The sequence below is a fragment of the Bufo gargarizans genome, chromosome 4 (assembly GCF_014858855.1).
Source record: "Bufo gargarizans isolate SCDJY-AF-19 chromosome 4, ASM1485885v1, whole genome shotgun sequence".
Lineage (NCBI taxonomy): Eukaryota > Metazoa > Chordata > Amphibia > Anura > Bufonidae > Bufo > Bufo gargarizans.
Window position 1 is genome coordinate 471,887,780 of NC_058083.1, and position 16,646 is coordinate 471,904,425.

A 16,646-nucleotide genomic window follows, 5' to 3' on the forward strand; every position below is an offset into this window, starting at 1 on the left:
CTCCGCCAAAATGGGACCCGGGTCCTCGGAGTTTCCTCCTCCCGGAAAACAGCGAGAGAGAGCATCAGCCTTCACATTCTTGATCCCAGGGCGGAAAGTAACAACAAAATTAAATCTGGAGAAGAACAGAGACCATCTGGCCTGTCTCGGATTCATACGCCTGGCCGACTCCAGGTACGCCAGATTCTTATGGTCGGTAAAAACGGTGATCGGGTGCCTGGCCCCCTCCAACCAATGGCGCCATTCCTCGAAAGCCAACTTGATGGCCAACAACTCCCTATCTCCCACATCATAGTTTCTCTCTGCCGGGGAGAGTTTTCTAGAGAAAAAGGCACAAGGTCGCCATTTGGCAGGAGAGGGGCCCTGGGACAAAACTGCACCCACACCCACCTCGGAAGCATCCACCTCAACAATAAAAGGTAAGGAAACATCGGGATGCAGCAAGATGGGAGCAGACGCAAAACTCTCTTTAATCTTAGAAAAGGCTGCAAGCGCCTCCTCCGACCAAGAGGAAAAATCCGTCCCCTTTTTTGTCATGTCAGTAAGGGGTTTGACAATAGAGGAATAATTCAAAATGAACTTTCTGTAGTAGTTAGCAAAACCCAGAAAGCGCATCAATGCCTTCTGATTTTCAGGAAGCTCCCACTCCAGCACAGCACGGACCTTCTCCGGATCCATGCGAAAACCAGAAGCAGAGAGGAGAAAACCCAGAAATTGAATCTCTGATACCATAAAAGACATTTCTCCAGCTTGGCATACAGTTTATTTTCCCGCAGTATCTGCAGGACCTGAAAAAGATGATCCTGATGAGTCTGAACATCAGGGGAAAAAATCAAAATATCATCAAGATACACCAATACAAATTTCCCCATTAAATGATAGAAAATACTATTAACAAAATGCTGAAAGACGGCCGGAGCATTCATCAGGCCGAAAGGCATAACGAGATTCTCGAAATGCCCGTTAGGGGTATTAAAGGCCGTTTTCCATTCATCCCCCTCTCTGACCCTGACCAGGTTGTACGCGCCTCTCAGATCCAATTTGGAAAACACCTTGGCCCCAACAATTTGGTTGAAGAGGTCCGGGATCAGAGGAAGGGGATAGGGATCGCGAATCGTGATACGGTTCAGCTCCCTAAAATCTAAGCAAGGTCTCAGAGAGCCATCTTTTTTTTTAACAAAAAAAAAACCCGCGGCAACAGGCGACTTTGAGGGACGAATATGCCCCTTCTCGAGACTCTCAGAGATATAGGTTCGCATTGCGAGTCTCTCCGGTTGTGAGAGATTGTAGAGGCGTGCCTTTGGCAGCTTGGCGCCGGGAATGAGGTTAATGGGACAGTCAAACTCCCGGTGAGGAGGTAGCTCCTGAACACCGCTCTCGGAAAACACATCCGAGAAATCAGAGAGAAATGATGGCAGAGTTTTAGTAGACACCTCAGCAAGAGTGGCTGTGAGACAATTCTCTCTACAAAAGTCACTCCACTCATTTATTTGCCTTCCTTGCCAATCAATAGTGGGGTTATGTCTAGTGAGCCAGGGTAGCCCCAAAACTAGAGGAGAAGGCAATCCGTTAAGGACAAAACAAGATATCTCCTCCACATGAGTGTCACCTACAGCTAGCCGGATATTGTGAACAATGCCTTTCAGAGATCTCTGCGAGAGTGGGGCAGAGTCAATAGCAAAAACAGGTATATCCTTTTCTAATGTACAAACCTGAAACCCATGCAAAGCTACAAATTGAGTGTCAATAAGATTGACGGCCGCTCCACTATCGACAAAAATCTCACAAGGAATGACCTTGCTCTCTAGCGCCACCCTGGCAGACAGGATAAAACGGGAACTGCAGGTCAGAGGAAAAGCATCAATTCCCACATCAACTTTGCCCAAAGTAGCAGATGAAGCAGAACTTGATGATCTACCTCTTGAGGTTTTTCTCTTATTATCGCTCTTAGTACAGTTCAGGAATCTCCTAGACGGACAAACATTTGCCAAATGACCTATGCCCCCACAACAAAAACACACCATATTCTGAGGACTAAATCCTCTTTTATCAGGGGCAAGTCGGCCTAGCTGCATGGGCTCCTCCTCAGAGGGGAGCGAGACAGGATGAGACCCCTGCATACTGAATGAGTCCGCACCATTGCCCCTAGACTGACAATGGCTGGACGGAGAGGTCTTGTTTCTTTCCCTTAGACGCCTGTCAAGGCGTACCGCCAATGACATGGCAGACTCTAAGGATGTTGGTCTCTCATGGAAAGCAAAGGCATCTTTCAAACCCTCTGAGAGACCATGACAGAACTGACTTCGGAGTGCAGCATCATTCCAGCCTGAATCAGCTGCCCATCTCCGAAATTCAGAACAATAAAGCTCCGCAGACAGTTTGTTCTGGCATAGAACACGTAAGTTCGATTCTGCCAGAGCAACACGATCCGGGTCATCATATATCTGCCCCAGGGCCACAAAAAACCTCTCCACGGATCGCAGGGAAGGATCCCCTGATGGCAGCGAAAAAGCCCAAGTCTGAGCATTACCTCTGAGCAGGGAGATGACAATCCTCACCCTCTGTTCCTCATTACCAGAGGAGTGGGGACACAAACAAAAATGGAGTTTACATGCCTCTCTGAAGCGAACAAAATTCTCACTGCCCCCGGAGAACGTTTCCGGAAGTGAGACCTTTGGCTCGCAACAGACTCCATGAGCCGGAGCAGAGCCCAATGCTTGTAGCTGAGTCAGAGATTGACGGAGATCCGCTACTTCCAAAGAAAGACCCTGCATGCGGTCAACCAGGTCAGAAAGCGGATCCATGTCAACAAGGACGGTTTTGGTGGATTATAATGTCACGGCTGTTTAAGGGTAACAAGAGTATACACAGTAAAAAGACCTACTGACCGGACCCAAACTAGGGAAGAGAAAGGGTGACCCCTGTCAGACCCTCAACACTCTCCCTATGCTGCTAAAGCACATGCCCGGATCCAAATGGTGGAACGAGGCATGCCCGCGTACCTTAGACTGATGAGCCCTGTAACCCCTACAATAGTGGAAGGGGCACGGCCTCCGATGCCCTGCACAGAATAAGGAGGGAACCGGGGCCACCTCAGATCCAGTCAGGAAATCACCAGGTACATAACAAAGTCTGCACACTTAGCTGATGGAGCTGCAGCCGTAGAGAAGACGGATCCAAGGACCGCTGGCAATATCCGGAGTGCTTGCAGCAGCAGAACACAGGTCCAGAGAACTAGTAGCTAAAGGAGTGAAGATACTCAAGGCAGAGCTACAACTGAAAGGAGAAATATAATCCACGCCCTGCAATAGGAGGAGGGGTGATTTAAAGGCAGAGAAATCAAACGCAGGAGAGACAGCTGAGAGTAAGACCTCATCACAGGGGCGGAGAAACAGAACAGTGAGAAAACCTCCAACCCTAAGTGACATCATCACAGGGGTGGAGACACAGAGCTTTGAGAACGTCTCAAAGCTCTGGTAGTGACAGGGTGGTGGCGGATATGGGTGGGCTGGCATGAGGAAATTCAATTAAAAGTTGTCGTCACAGGTGTTGAATTCCTCCGAGATCCATGCCTCATTCATTTAAAAAAAAATGTGAGGTAGTCCACACTGTCGTGAGCTAGGCGAGTGCGCTTATCGGTCACAATCCCCCCTGCTGCGCTGAACGTCCTTTTGGACAGGACACTGGACGAGGGGCAAGCCAAGAGTTCCATGGCAAATTGTGCCAGCTCTGGCCACAGGTCAAGCCTGCACACCCAGCAGTGCAGGGGTTCCTCGCTTCTCAGAGCATCCACATCGGCCATTAACCCGATGTAGTCGGACACTTGTCGGTCTAGGCATTCCATGAGGCTGGATTCAGAGGGCGGCTGTCGATGGGCTGATTGCAAGAATGATTTCATATCCAAAGTGACCAACACATCTTCAAACCGCCCTCTTCTTGCATGCGCTGTAGGATTTGTACTCGCAACTGTTTCTCTGTGGGTGGAAATTCCTCTGCCAGCACCAGCAACAGCAGAATGCAGCATCTCTCGCAGCAAGGCCTGGAAATGCTGCATTCTGACAGCCCTCTGTGATGCTGGTAACATGTCCTCCATTTTGTGTTTGTACCTGGGGTCTAAGTATTTTGCCACCCAGTAATGGTCCTTGCTCTTTATGTTTTTTATATGGGGGTCCCTCTTCAAACACTGGAGCATGAAGGCCCCCATTTGCACTAAATTGGAAGCAGTGGAGCGGCTTGGCTCTTGCTCATCGCCCAGGAGAATGTCGTCCTCGGTCTCCTCCCCCCATCCACACACAACACCATGGATCCCAGAAAAGTTTAAAGCCTGCTCTTCTTGCTCCTCCTCCTCCCCCCAGGCACCATCCTCCTCTGACTCCTCTTCAGACTTCTGCTGACTTGTCTCAGATGGAGTAGCCCCCCCGGGGATTCATTCAGCATTGCGACTTCCTCATCTTTCTGCTCCTTGACGGCTTGATCAATGACACGACGCAATGCATGCTCCAGAAAGAAGGCGTAAGGTACGATATCACTGATGGCACCCTGGCTGCAACTGACCAGTTTGGTGATCTCAACAAATGGCCGCAGAAGTCTGCATGCGTCGCGCATGACCAGCCACTGGCGTGACGAAAAAAACCAAGCTCCCCAGAACCTGTCCTGCCGCAGAGTTCGTACAGATAGTCGTTAACAGCACGTTTCTGCTGGAGAAGCCTATCAAGCATATACAAGGTGGAGTTCCAGTGCATCGGGCAGTAACAAATTAGACATCTGACGGGCAAGTGGTGTCGCTGCTAAACGTCAGCAAGGCGAGCCATGGCCGTGTAAGATCTTCTAAAATGACCAGAGATTTTCCTGGCCTGCCGCAAGATGTCCTGGACCCCGGGGTATTTGGCAATGAATCGCTGCACGACTAAGTTCAGGACATGTGCCATGCATGGCACGTGTGTCATTTTGCCCTGTTTCAGCGTGCTCAGCAGACTGGCACCGTTGTCGCACACCATTTTACCAACTGTCAAATTGAGCAGGGTTAGCCACTGATCGGCCTGTGACCGCAGAGCTGAAAGCAGTGCAGGACCGGTGTGGCTCTTTGGCTCTTGGCTTCCAGACACAACAGCCGCAGCACAGCATGGCAACGTCTGGCACGTGGATAGGTTCTGGGGAGCTGGGGGGGTGCAGCGGAAGAGGCGGTAGCAGTGTAAAAGGAGGAGTCAGCCGAGGAGAAGATGGAAGATGGAGGAGGAGAAGAAGAGGCAGGCCTGCATGCAATCCGTGGCTGTAAGACCAAATACACACTGGTGCCACAGGTTGCATGATTGACAGCCGTCAGAAGGTTTACCCAGTGGGCAGTAAAAGTTATGTACCTTCCCTTGGCATGTTTGCTAGACCACGTGTCTGTGCTCAGATGTGTCTTGGCACCGACACTGTGTACCAGAGATAAATTCACTTGCCACTGAACATGGCCATATAGAAAGAGAAGGAGAAGAGGCAGGACGTGGAGCGCCGGGAGTGTGGCTTTGTGGATTCTGATGGTGTTGCTCCCCCTGGGTTCGTGATGGCAGGAAAGGTGCCTTCTTAAGGCAGTCGTCCCTAGGTGAGTGTTGGGCTCACGACTTAAGCATTGACAGCAACGGCTGCAGATGGCAACACTATTGTCAGCAGCTGACATGTTAAAAAAAAGCCCACACTGCAGAGAAATGTGCTGGCGTCCTTGGAGCGCCAGATGTGATCGTGCATGGTGGATGGCTTGCTCCAGATACATTTGCAGTCTGCTTTTTGCCTCCTCTGCACTGCAAGTTCTGCCTGCTGCTCGTCACTATCTGCTGCTCCATCTCTCCCTCTGAACTCTCTTCCTCTCTTGTGGGCACCCACGTGACATCCATCAACATGTCATCATCGTCACCTTCACCACCATTGACATTAGAGATCTCGGAGTAGGCAGCAACAGCGGGGACCACCCTCCTTGGGCTGATCTGGGTACTGTCATCAAACCGCTGGGTGGCGGCCGTTCCTACCTCCTCTTCCTCACTTGATGCCAAGAATGGCTGCGCATCGGTAAGGTCTGGGAATGGATGGTAAAATAATCCTCTGTCTCGAGTGGAGGGGCTATGGTGGTGGTGGTGTCTTTGGGGGTGTACATAGCAGAGAGTGAGGAGGGTGCTGAGTGAGCCACTCAACCAACTCTGGTGAGTCCTTTAACATAATCGCACGCACCTTCTCCAACTTCCCACTTAGGCTCCAGCCTGGTGCACATGCCCGACCCCTACCACCCCTGCGGAATGGCCTGCCTCTTCCTCGGCCTGTCATTTTTAAAATGACCCTGTGACAAAGTCCCTATAGAAGAGCAGTATTTATGGAAGCATATATATAGAACCCCTTAATGATTATTTGCTGGAAGCAGGTATATCAAACCCCTTAATCAGTTTTTTTGGGGGCAACTGTTATATCACACCAGTTGCAATTAGTTGTTCCAATAGCGTTTGTCCCTCTGTATAGCAGCGGTATCTCAGCAGAACCGCACACAACTGCTGCACAATACAAATGCTCTATATAGAAATTATATTATAGCTATATCACACCCCTGCCTCAATCATTTTTTTGGGGGGCAACTGGTATATCACACCAGTTGCAATTGGTTGTTCCAACAGCATTTGTCCTTCTGTATAGCTGCGGTATCGCAGCAGAATCCCACACAACTGCTCCACAATACAAATGCACTATATAGAAAGTACTGTATATTATAGGTATATCACACCCCTGCCTTGTTCAGTTTTTTTGGGGGGCAACTGGTATATCACACCAGTTGCAATTAGTTGTTTCAATAGCATTTGTACCTCTGTATAGCTGCGGTATCTCAGCAGAACCGCACACAACTGCTGCACAATACAAATGCACTATATAAAAAGTATATTATAGGTATATCACACCCCTGCCTCAATCAGTTTTTTTTTTGGGGGGGGGGGGGGCAACTGGTATATCAACACCAGTTGCAATTAGTTATTCCAATAGCGTTTGTCCCTCTGTATGGCTGCACACAACTGCTGCACAATACAAATGCACTATAATATACTTTCTATGTTAGAAAGTATATTATAAGTATATCACACCCCTCAGTATGTCACAGCTATCGATAGCACAACTATACCAGTCCTTGAAAGGACTTTTGTGGCCCTATTAGCTAGCGTTTGGTGTCCCTAACAGTCTGTTCCTGCTCCACACAGCAACCTCTCCCTACTCTGGCAAAAGACTGAATGTAAAATGGCGGACCACAAGGCCATCTCTACCCGGAAGTCCAAGATGAATCCATACATCCTCCCCATGGTGTTCCTGAACCCTTTCAGTGGCGTTTCCATCAATTTCTGACCTTTTCCTATGAACCAGACACCCTCACCTCTTCAGGGCAGGGGGTGCCTGGTTTAATGCTCGGGTTCTCTTATTGACTTCCATTGTGCTCAGGTGCTCGGTAGAGCACCTGAGCATCCCGATGTGTTCAGCCAGAGCACCTGAGCACTTTTGTGCTCGATCAACACTAACAGCAGTTCATCCCACATAACATGTTACCGACCATGGAAAACCGAAAACTGAAAGCATGGGAGACTCTTCCCCTATCTTTAGTAGGGCGTATTAACATTTTCAAAATGATAATTCTACCTAAACTTTTATATGTATATTGTTCTTCAGAAATCTCACTTTGTGGCAATTGACAAACTACTGACTCCATTCCTCTGGGCTAAGGGCTCTTTCACACCTGCGTTCTTGTCTTCCGGCATAGAGTTCCGTCGCCGGGGCTCTATGCCGGAAGAATCCTGATCAGTTTTATCCTAATGCATTCTGAATGGAGTGAAATCCGTTCAGGATGCATCAGGATGTCTTCAGTTCCGGAACGGAACGTTTTTTGGCATGCTGCGGTTTTTGCTCCGGACAAAAATCTTGAACACTTGCCGCAAGGCCGGATCCGGAATTAATGCTCATTGAAAGGCATTGATCCGGATCCGGCCTTAAGCTAAACGTCGTTTCGACGCATTGCCGGATCCGACGTTTAGCTTTTTCCAGGACGCTAAAGTCCTGGCAGCCATGGTAAAGTGTAGCGGGGAGCAGGGGAGCAGCATACTTACCGTCCGTGCGGCTCCCGGGGCTCTCCAGAGTGACGTCAGGGCGCTCCACGCGCATGGATGACGTGATCGCATGGCACGTCATCCATGCGCATGGGGCGCTCTGACGTCACTCTGGAGCGCCCCGGGAGCTGCACGGACTGTAAGTATACCGCTCCCCCGCTCCTACTATGGCAACCAGGACTTTAATAGCGTCCTGGGTGCCATAGTAACACTGAACGCATTTTGAAGCCGGATCAGTTTTTCCGCATTCGGCGTGTAATTCCGGCAAGTGGAGTACACGCCGGATCCGGACAACGCAAGTGTGAAAGAGACCTTACACGCAATCCAGATTGGCCAGGGAAACCTTGAAGGTGCCATATACTAGGGGTGGTTTGGCTCTGCTGGATATGTATAGATATTATTGTGCCTTCCAATTGACATATGCAAGCTGGTGGGTAAGGCGGATGCCAATAACCCGGCAATAGTTCTGGAAGCAGCACTCTTAGGATCTTATGAGGCTCTGACAAATTTTTTGTATAGAATGGGTAAATATCCAGTTAGGTGTCTCACTTCTAATATGACTGTGGTAATAAAAGTATGGAAAGAACACAAGTGGGTGTGGGGAAACAGGGGAGGAGGGGAGGGATGGTCTCCTGTCTTGCCACTATGGATGAATGGATGAATGCAAAGTTACTGAAATTAGATACACTACCTGACTTTGGGTTCTGTCCAAAGCATGGAATTAAGTATATGACCCAGTTGTTTTCAGAAGGAATCTTTAAAACCTTTCCCAATCTAAAGGAGGAATTTGGCATACCTTGGAATAGCCTCTTTAGATACTTCCAATTAAGGAACACCTGTGTGTAAGGGCTCTTTCACACTTGCGTTCTTTTTTTCCGGCATAGAGTTCCATCGTCGGGGCTCTGTGCCGGAAGAATCCTGATCAGTTTTATCCTAATGCATTCTGAATGGAGAGAAATCCGTTCAGGATGCATCAGGATGTCTTCAGATCAGGACCGGAACATTTTTTGGCCGGAGAAAATACTGCAGCATGCTGCGCTTTTTGCTCCGGTCAAAAATCCTGAACACTTGCCGCAAGGCCGGATCCGGAATTGATGCCCATTGAAAGGCATTAATCCGGATCCGGCCTTAAGCTAAACGTCGTTTCGGCGCATTGCCGGATCCGCCGTTTAGCTTTTTCTGAATGGTTACCATGGCTGCCGGGACGCTAAAGTCCTGGCAGCCATGGTAAAGTGTAGTGGGGAGCGGGGGAGCAGCATACTTACCGTCCGTGCGGCTCCCGGGGAGCTCCAGAGTGACGTCAGGGCGCCCCAAGCGCATGGATCACGTGATCGCATGGCACGTCATCCATGCGCATGGGGCGCTCTGACGTCATTCTGGAGCGCCCCGGGAGCCGCACAGACGGTAAGTATACAGGTCCTTCTAAAAAAATTAGCATATTGTGATAAAGTTCATTATTTTCTGTAATGTACTGATAAACATTAGACTTTCATATATTTTAGATTCATTACACACAACTGAAGTAGTTCAAGCCTTTTATTGTTTTAATATTGATGATTTTGGCATACAGCTCATGAAAACCCCAAATTTCCTATCTAAAAAAATTAGCATATTTCATCCGACCAATAAAAGAAAAGAGTTTTTAATACAAAAAAAGTCAACCTTCAAATAATGATGTTCAGTTATGCACTCAATACTTGGTCGGGAATCCTTTTGCAGAAATGACTGCTTCAATGCGGCGTGGCATGGAGGCAATCAGCCTGTGGCACTGCTGAGGTGTTATGGAGGCCCAGGATGCTTCGATAGCGGCCTTAAGCTCATCCAGAGTGTTGGGTCTTGCGTTTCTCAACTTTCTCTTCCCAATATCCCACAGATTCTCTATGGGGTTCAGGTCAGGAGAGTTGGCAGGCCAATTGAGCACAGTAATGCCATGGTCAGTAAACCATTTACCAGTGTTTTTGGCACTGTGAGCAGGTGCCAGGTCGTGCTGAAAAATAAAATCTTCATCTCCATAAAGCTTTTCAGCAGATGGAAGCATGAAGTGCTCCAAAATCTCCTGATAGCTAGCTGCATTGACCCTGCCCTTGATAAAACACAGTGGACCAACACCAGCAGCTGACATGGCACCCCAGACCATCACTGACTGTGGGTACTTGACACTGGACTTCAGGCATTTTGGCATTTCCCTCTCCCCAGTCTTCCTCCAGACTCTGGCACCTTGATTTCCGAATGAAATGCAACAGTCCAGTGCTGCTTCTCTGTAGCCCAGGTCAGACGCTTCTGCCGCTGTTTCTGGTTCAAAAGTGGCTTGACCTGGGGAATGCGGCACCTGTAGCCCATTTCCTGCACACGCCTGTACACGGTGGCTCTGGATGTTTCTACTCCAGACTCAGTCCACTGCTTCCGCAGGTCCCCCAAGGTCTGGAATCGGTCCTTCTCCACAATCTTCCTCAGGGTCCGGTCACCTCTTCTCGTTGTGCAGCGTTTTCGGCCACACTTTTTCCTTCCCACAGACTTCCCACTGAGGTGCCTTGATACAGCACTCTGGGAACAGCCTATTCGTTCAGAAATTTCTTTCTGTGTCTTACCCTCTTGCTTGAGGGTGTCAATGATGGCCTTCTGGACAGCAGTCAGGTCGGCAGTCTTACCCATGATTGCGGTTTTGAGTAATGAACCAGGCTGGGAGTTTTTAAAAGCCTCAGGAATCTTTTGCAGGTGTTTAGAGTTAATTAGTTGATTCAGATGATTAGGTTAATAGCTCGTTTAGAGAACCTTTTCATGATATGCTAATTTTTTGAGATAGGAATTTTGGCTTTTTTATGAGCTGTATGTCAAAATCATCAATATTAAAACAATAAAAGGCTTGAACTACTTCAGTTGTGTGTAATGAATCTTTATCACAATATGCTAATTATTTTAGAAGGACCTGTACTGCTCCCCCGCTCCCCACTACAACTATGGTAACCAGGACTTTAATAGCGTCCTGGGTGCCATAGTAACACTGAACGCATTTTGAAGACGGATCCATCTTCAAATGCTTTCAGTTCACTTGCGTTTTTCCGGATCCGGCGTGTAATTCCGGCAAGTGGAGTATACGCCGGATCCGGACAACGCAAGTGTGAAAGAGGCCTTAGACAAACAGATCTGTGTAAGCCAGTATCTTCTTTTTATTCAGTGCGTATCTCCCAACTAGCCTCCCCATTGACCAGGGCATTGACAAGGTGGCAGAAGGATATTCTGATATTAGAAGATAGGCATGAGAAGGAGCTTATACATAACTGGAGGAATACAGTCATAATTGCCAGGGATCAGCTGATACAAGTGAAGTGGATAAATAGAGTGAATACATCGCCTTAACAGCTCAGATGTAATAAAGAAGTTGGCACTCACATGATCTGGGAGTGCCTGAAAATTACGGAATTCTGGTTAGCAATTTATGAGTTCCTGAATATGAAGTTAGGGTTGCTGGCGGTATGCTCCCGGAAAATAGCTTGTTAGGACTAGTGGATGATTTGTTGTAGACCAAATACTCTAAGGCCTCATGCACACAACCGGTTTTTTTTTACGGTCCGCAAAAATTAGGTCCGTAGGTCCGTGATCCGTGCCCGTTTTTTCGTCCGTGGGTCTTCCTTGATTTTCGGAGGATCCACGGACATGAAAAAAAAGTCGTTTTGGTGTCCGCCTGGCTGTGCGGAGCCAAACAGATCCGTCCTGAATTACAATGCAAGTCAATGGGGACGGATCCGTTTGACGTTGACACAATATGGTGCAATTGCAAACGGATCCCTCCCCATTGACTTTCAATGTAAAGTCTGGAGTCTCTTTTATACCATCGGATCGGAGTTTTCTCCAATCCGATGGTATATTTTAACTTGAAGCGTCTCCATCACCATGGGAACGCCTCTATGTTAGAATATACTGTATAATATACTGTTACCAGGGGCGTTGCTAGGGTCTCAAAAGATCCGGGGCACAAGCCCCAATAAATATGCCCCCCCCCCCCCCCCCGCACTATGCTGTACTTGCTATACAGCGGCACTTACCTGTCACATCCAGGGCCTTCAGGGGACGTCTCCTCTCTGTCATCATCTTCTCCATTCGGTCTGGACAACTTCTCTCAGCCGCCTCGTCTCTGCAGAGTGTGACACACAGACATCTTAGCTTCCTCACATTTCTATCATTATCCCCCAACTGGAGTCCCCACAGTGTTATCCTGCTGCTTGCTGTGCCAGAACCTCAACCCCCTCCCCCCCATACCCCCAAATACTATCCTGAAGAAACTTTACTGCCCCCCATAGTAATAGTGCTCCTCATAGTCCCACCAATAGTAATTCCCTTCTAGAATGCCCTTATTAGTAACACTGCCCCAACCGTGATAATGCTCCTCAACAATGCCCTCCCATATTAATAATACCCTCACAGAGTCCCTAGTAGAAATAAGGCCCCCTATTGTTCCCCCAGTGGTAATAAGGCTCCCTACAGACCCCACAGTAGTAATAAGGCCCCCATAGTGCGCTTAGTAGAAATAAGGCAGATCTACAAGACCCTCCTATAGAGCCCCCAGTAGTAATAAGAACGCCTATAATGTCCCCTGGATCTGCAGGGCCCCCTGTAGTTATAATCCTCCCTCCACCATACAGTCCCATGTAAATAACATCACCTCCTCCACAGCCGCCTCCAACACACAATCCCATGTAAACATCACCCCCTAAGGCTACTTTCACACTTGCGTTCGTGCGGATCTGTCATGTACTTGTACAGGACGGATCCGCACCGATATAATACAAACGAATGCATCCGTTCAGGACCGATTCGTTTGTATTAGATTTTAATTTCTAAGTCCCAATACGGATCCGTCCTGACTTACATTAAAAGTCAATGGGGCACGGATCCGTTTACAATTGCACCATTTTGTGTCAATGCAAAGGGATCAGTCCCTATTGACTTACATTGTTAGGCTACTTTCACACTAGCGTTCGGGGCTCCGCTTGTGAGCTCCGTTTGAAGGCTCTCACAAGCGGCCCCGAACGGATCCGTACTGCCCTAATGCATTCTGAGTGGACGCGGATCCGCTCAGAATGCATCAGTCTGGCAGCGTTTGTCCTCCGCTCCGCTCAGCAGGCGGACACCTGAATGCTGCTTGCAGCGTTCGGGTGTCTGCCTGGCCGTGCGGAGGCATGCGGATCTGTCCAGACTTACAATGTAAGTCAATGGGGACGGATCCGTTTGAAGATGACACACTATGGCTCAATCTTCAAACGGATCCGTCCCCCATTAACTTTCAATGTAAAAGTATGTTCAGGCTACTTTCACACTTAGAATTTTTTTTACAATATAATGCAGACAAATCCGTTCTGAACGGATCCACCGTCAGCATTATATGAGCGGATCCGTCTCAGACGGATCCGCTCTGAACGCTAGTGTGAAAGTAGCCTAAATCAGGACGGATGCGTTTGGCTCCGCAAGGCCATGCGGACACAAAAAACGCTGCTTGCAGCATTTTGGGGTCCGCCTCCAAAATGGAACGGGGGACCGCACGGAGCCGAACTAATGCATTCTGAATGGATCCGCATCCATTCAGAATGCATTGGGGTTAAACTGATGCATTTGGGGCTGCTTGTGAGAGACCTGAAACGGATCTAACAAGCGGATCACCAAACGCAAGTGTGAACGTAGCCTAAACATTAAGTCCCATGTACATAAACATCATTCCCCCCCACCATCCACTTTCAACATACAGTCCCATGTAAATAACATCCCTCCCTCCCCCAGCCACCTCAAGCACACAGTTCCATGTCAATAACATCCCTCCCTTCAGCCCTAAAATACATCCCAGTTAAATAACTACAACTCCCAGCATTGCTCTGCCTCTCCCTTCACTTACCTCTCCTGTACAGACATCAGCATTAGGCTCCTTCTCCTCTTGACTCCGGTCCAATCTTACACTGGGAAGAGGCGAAGGACCTTTGGTGACATCACAGGTCATGTGATCAGCAAAACAGGCTGTGATAGGATGACCTGGATGGTGACATCATCCAAGTCATCCTATCACAGCCTGTTTTGCTGATCACATGACATATGATGTCACCAAAGGTCCTTCGCCTCTTCCCAGTGTAAGATTCAATTGTATTTGCCGTTCTGTGTACGGCAATACAGTTGTATCTGTCAGGCAGGCAGGACATTCGGGGCATGGGACAAAACATCCGGGGCCCAGGCCCCGAATGTTTTAACCTAGCGACGCCCCTGACTGTTACATTGTGAAAACTCATATCCAACAGTATATTCTAACACAGAGGCGTTCCCATGGTGATGGGGACGCTTCTAGTTAGAATATACTACAAACTGTGTACATGACTGCCCCCTGCTGCCTGGCAGCACCCGATCTCTTACAGGGGGCTGTGATCCGTACAATTAACCCCTCAGGTGCTGCACCTGAAGGGGTTAATTGTGCGTATCATAGCCCCCTGTAAGAGATCCGGGGCTGCCAGGCAGCAGGGGGCAGACCCCCCTCCCTCCCCAGTTTAAATTTCATTGGTGGCCAGTGCGGCCCCTTCCCCCCTCTATTGTAATAATAACATTGGTGGCACAGTGTGCGCCCCCCCCCCCTTCCTCCCTCTATTGTATTAATACGTTGGTGGCACAGTGTGCAGCCTCCCCCGGTCCCCCCTCCCTCCCTCTATTGCATTAATATCATTGGTGGCAGTGTGCGGCCTCCCCTCCCTCCCTCTATTGCATTAATATCATTGGTGGCAGTGTGCGGCCTCCCCCGGCCCCCCCTCCCTCCCTCTATTGCATTAATAACATTGGTGGCAGTGTGCAGCCTCCCCCGCCCCCCCCCCCCTCCCTCCCTCTATTGCATTAATAACATTGGTGGTAGTGTGCAGCCTCCCCCGCCCCCCCCTCCCTCCCTCTATTGCATTAATAACATTGGTGGTAGTGTGAGGCCTCCCCCGGCCCCCCTCCCTCCCTCTATTGCATTAATAACATTGGTGGTAGTGTGAGGCCTCCCCCGGCCCCCCCTCCCTCCCTCTATTGCATTAATAACATTGGTGGCAGTGTGCGGCCTCCCCCGGCCCCCCCTCCCTCCCTCTATTGCATTAATAACATTGGTGGCAGTGTGCGGCCTCCCCCGGCCCCCCCTCCCTCCCTCTATTGCATTAACAACATTGGTGGCAGTGTGCAGCCTCCCCCCCCCCCCCCGATCGGAGTCCCAGTTTAATCGCTGGGGCTCCGATCGGTAACCATGGCAACCAAGACGCTACTGCAGTCCTGGTTGCCATGGTTACTTAGCAATAGTAGAAGCATCATACTTACCTGCACTGTCTGTGTCCAGCCGGGAGCTCCTCCTACTGGTAAGTGACAGGTCTGTGCGGCGCATTGCTGTTACCATAGTTACCGATCGGAGCCCCAGCGATTAAACTGGGACTCCGATCGGAACTCCGCTGCCACCAATGATCGGGGGGGGGGGAGAGGGGAGGCCGCACACTGCCACCAATGTTATTAATGCAATAGAGGGAGGGAGGGGGGGCCGGGGGAGGCCGTACACTGCCACCAATGTTATTAATGCAATAGAGGGAGGGAGGGGGGGCCGGGGGAGGCCGTACACTGCCACCAATGTTATTAATGCAATAGAGGGAGGGAGGGGGGGCCGGGGGAGGCCGCACACTGCCACCAATGTTATTAATGCAATAGAGGGAGGGAGGGGGGGCCGGGGGAGGCTGCACACTGCCACCAATGTTATTATTACAATAGAGGGAGGGAGGGGGGGCCGCACTGGCCACCAATGAAATTTAAACTGGGGAGGGAGGGGTCTGCCCCCTGCTGCCTGGCAGCCCCGGATCTCTTACAGGGGGCTATGATACACACAATTAACCCCTTCAGTGCAGCACCTGAGGGGTTAATTGTACGGATCACAGCCCCCTGTAAGAGATTGGGTGCTGCCAGGCAGCAGGGGGCAGTCATGTACACAGTTCGTTGTATATTCTAACTAGAAGCGTCCCCATCACTAAGCTCTGAAAAAGCTTTTATGCAGACGGATCTTCGGATCCGTCTGTATGAAAGTAACCTACGGCCACGGATCACGGACACGGATGCCAATTTTGTGTGCATCCGTGTTCTTTCACGGACCCATTGACTTGAATGGGTCCGTGAACCGTTGTCTGTCAAAAAAATAGGACAGGTCATATTTTTTTGACGGACAGGATACACGGATTATGGTCTCGGCTGCAAAACGTTGCATATTCCGATTTTTCCACGGACCCATTGAAAGTCAATGGGTCCGCGAAAAAAAACGTAAAACGGCACAGCGGCCACGAATGCACACAACGGTCGTGTGCATGAGGCCTAAGATGCTATATCGACTTCTAATGTTCTATGCTAGGAAGTCTATCCCATTGAACTGGAAGCCCCCTAAAGTCCAATCAGTCCAACATTGGATGCAGTTTATAGAAGAGGCTTTGCCAATGTATAAAATTACATATATTGCTAGAGGCAGCCAGGAGAAATTTAATAAAATTTGGGGTTTGTGGCTGGCTGCTA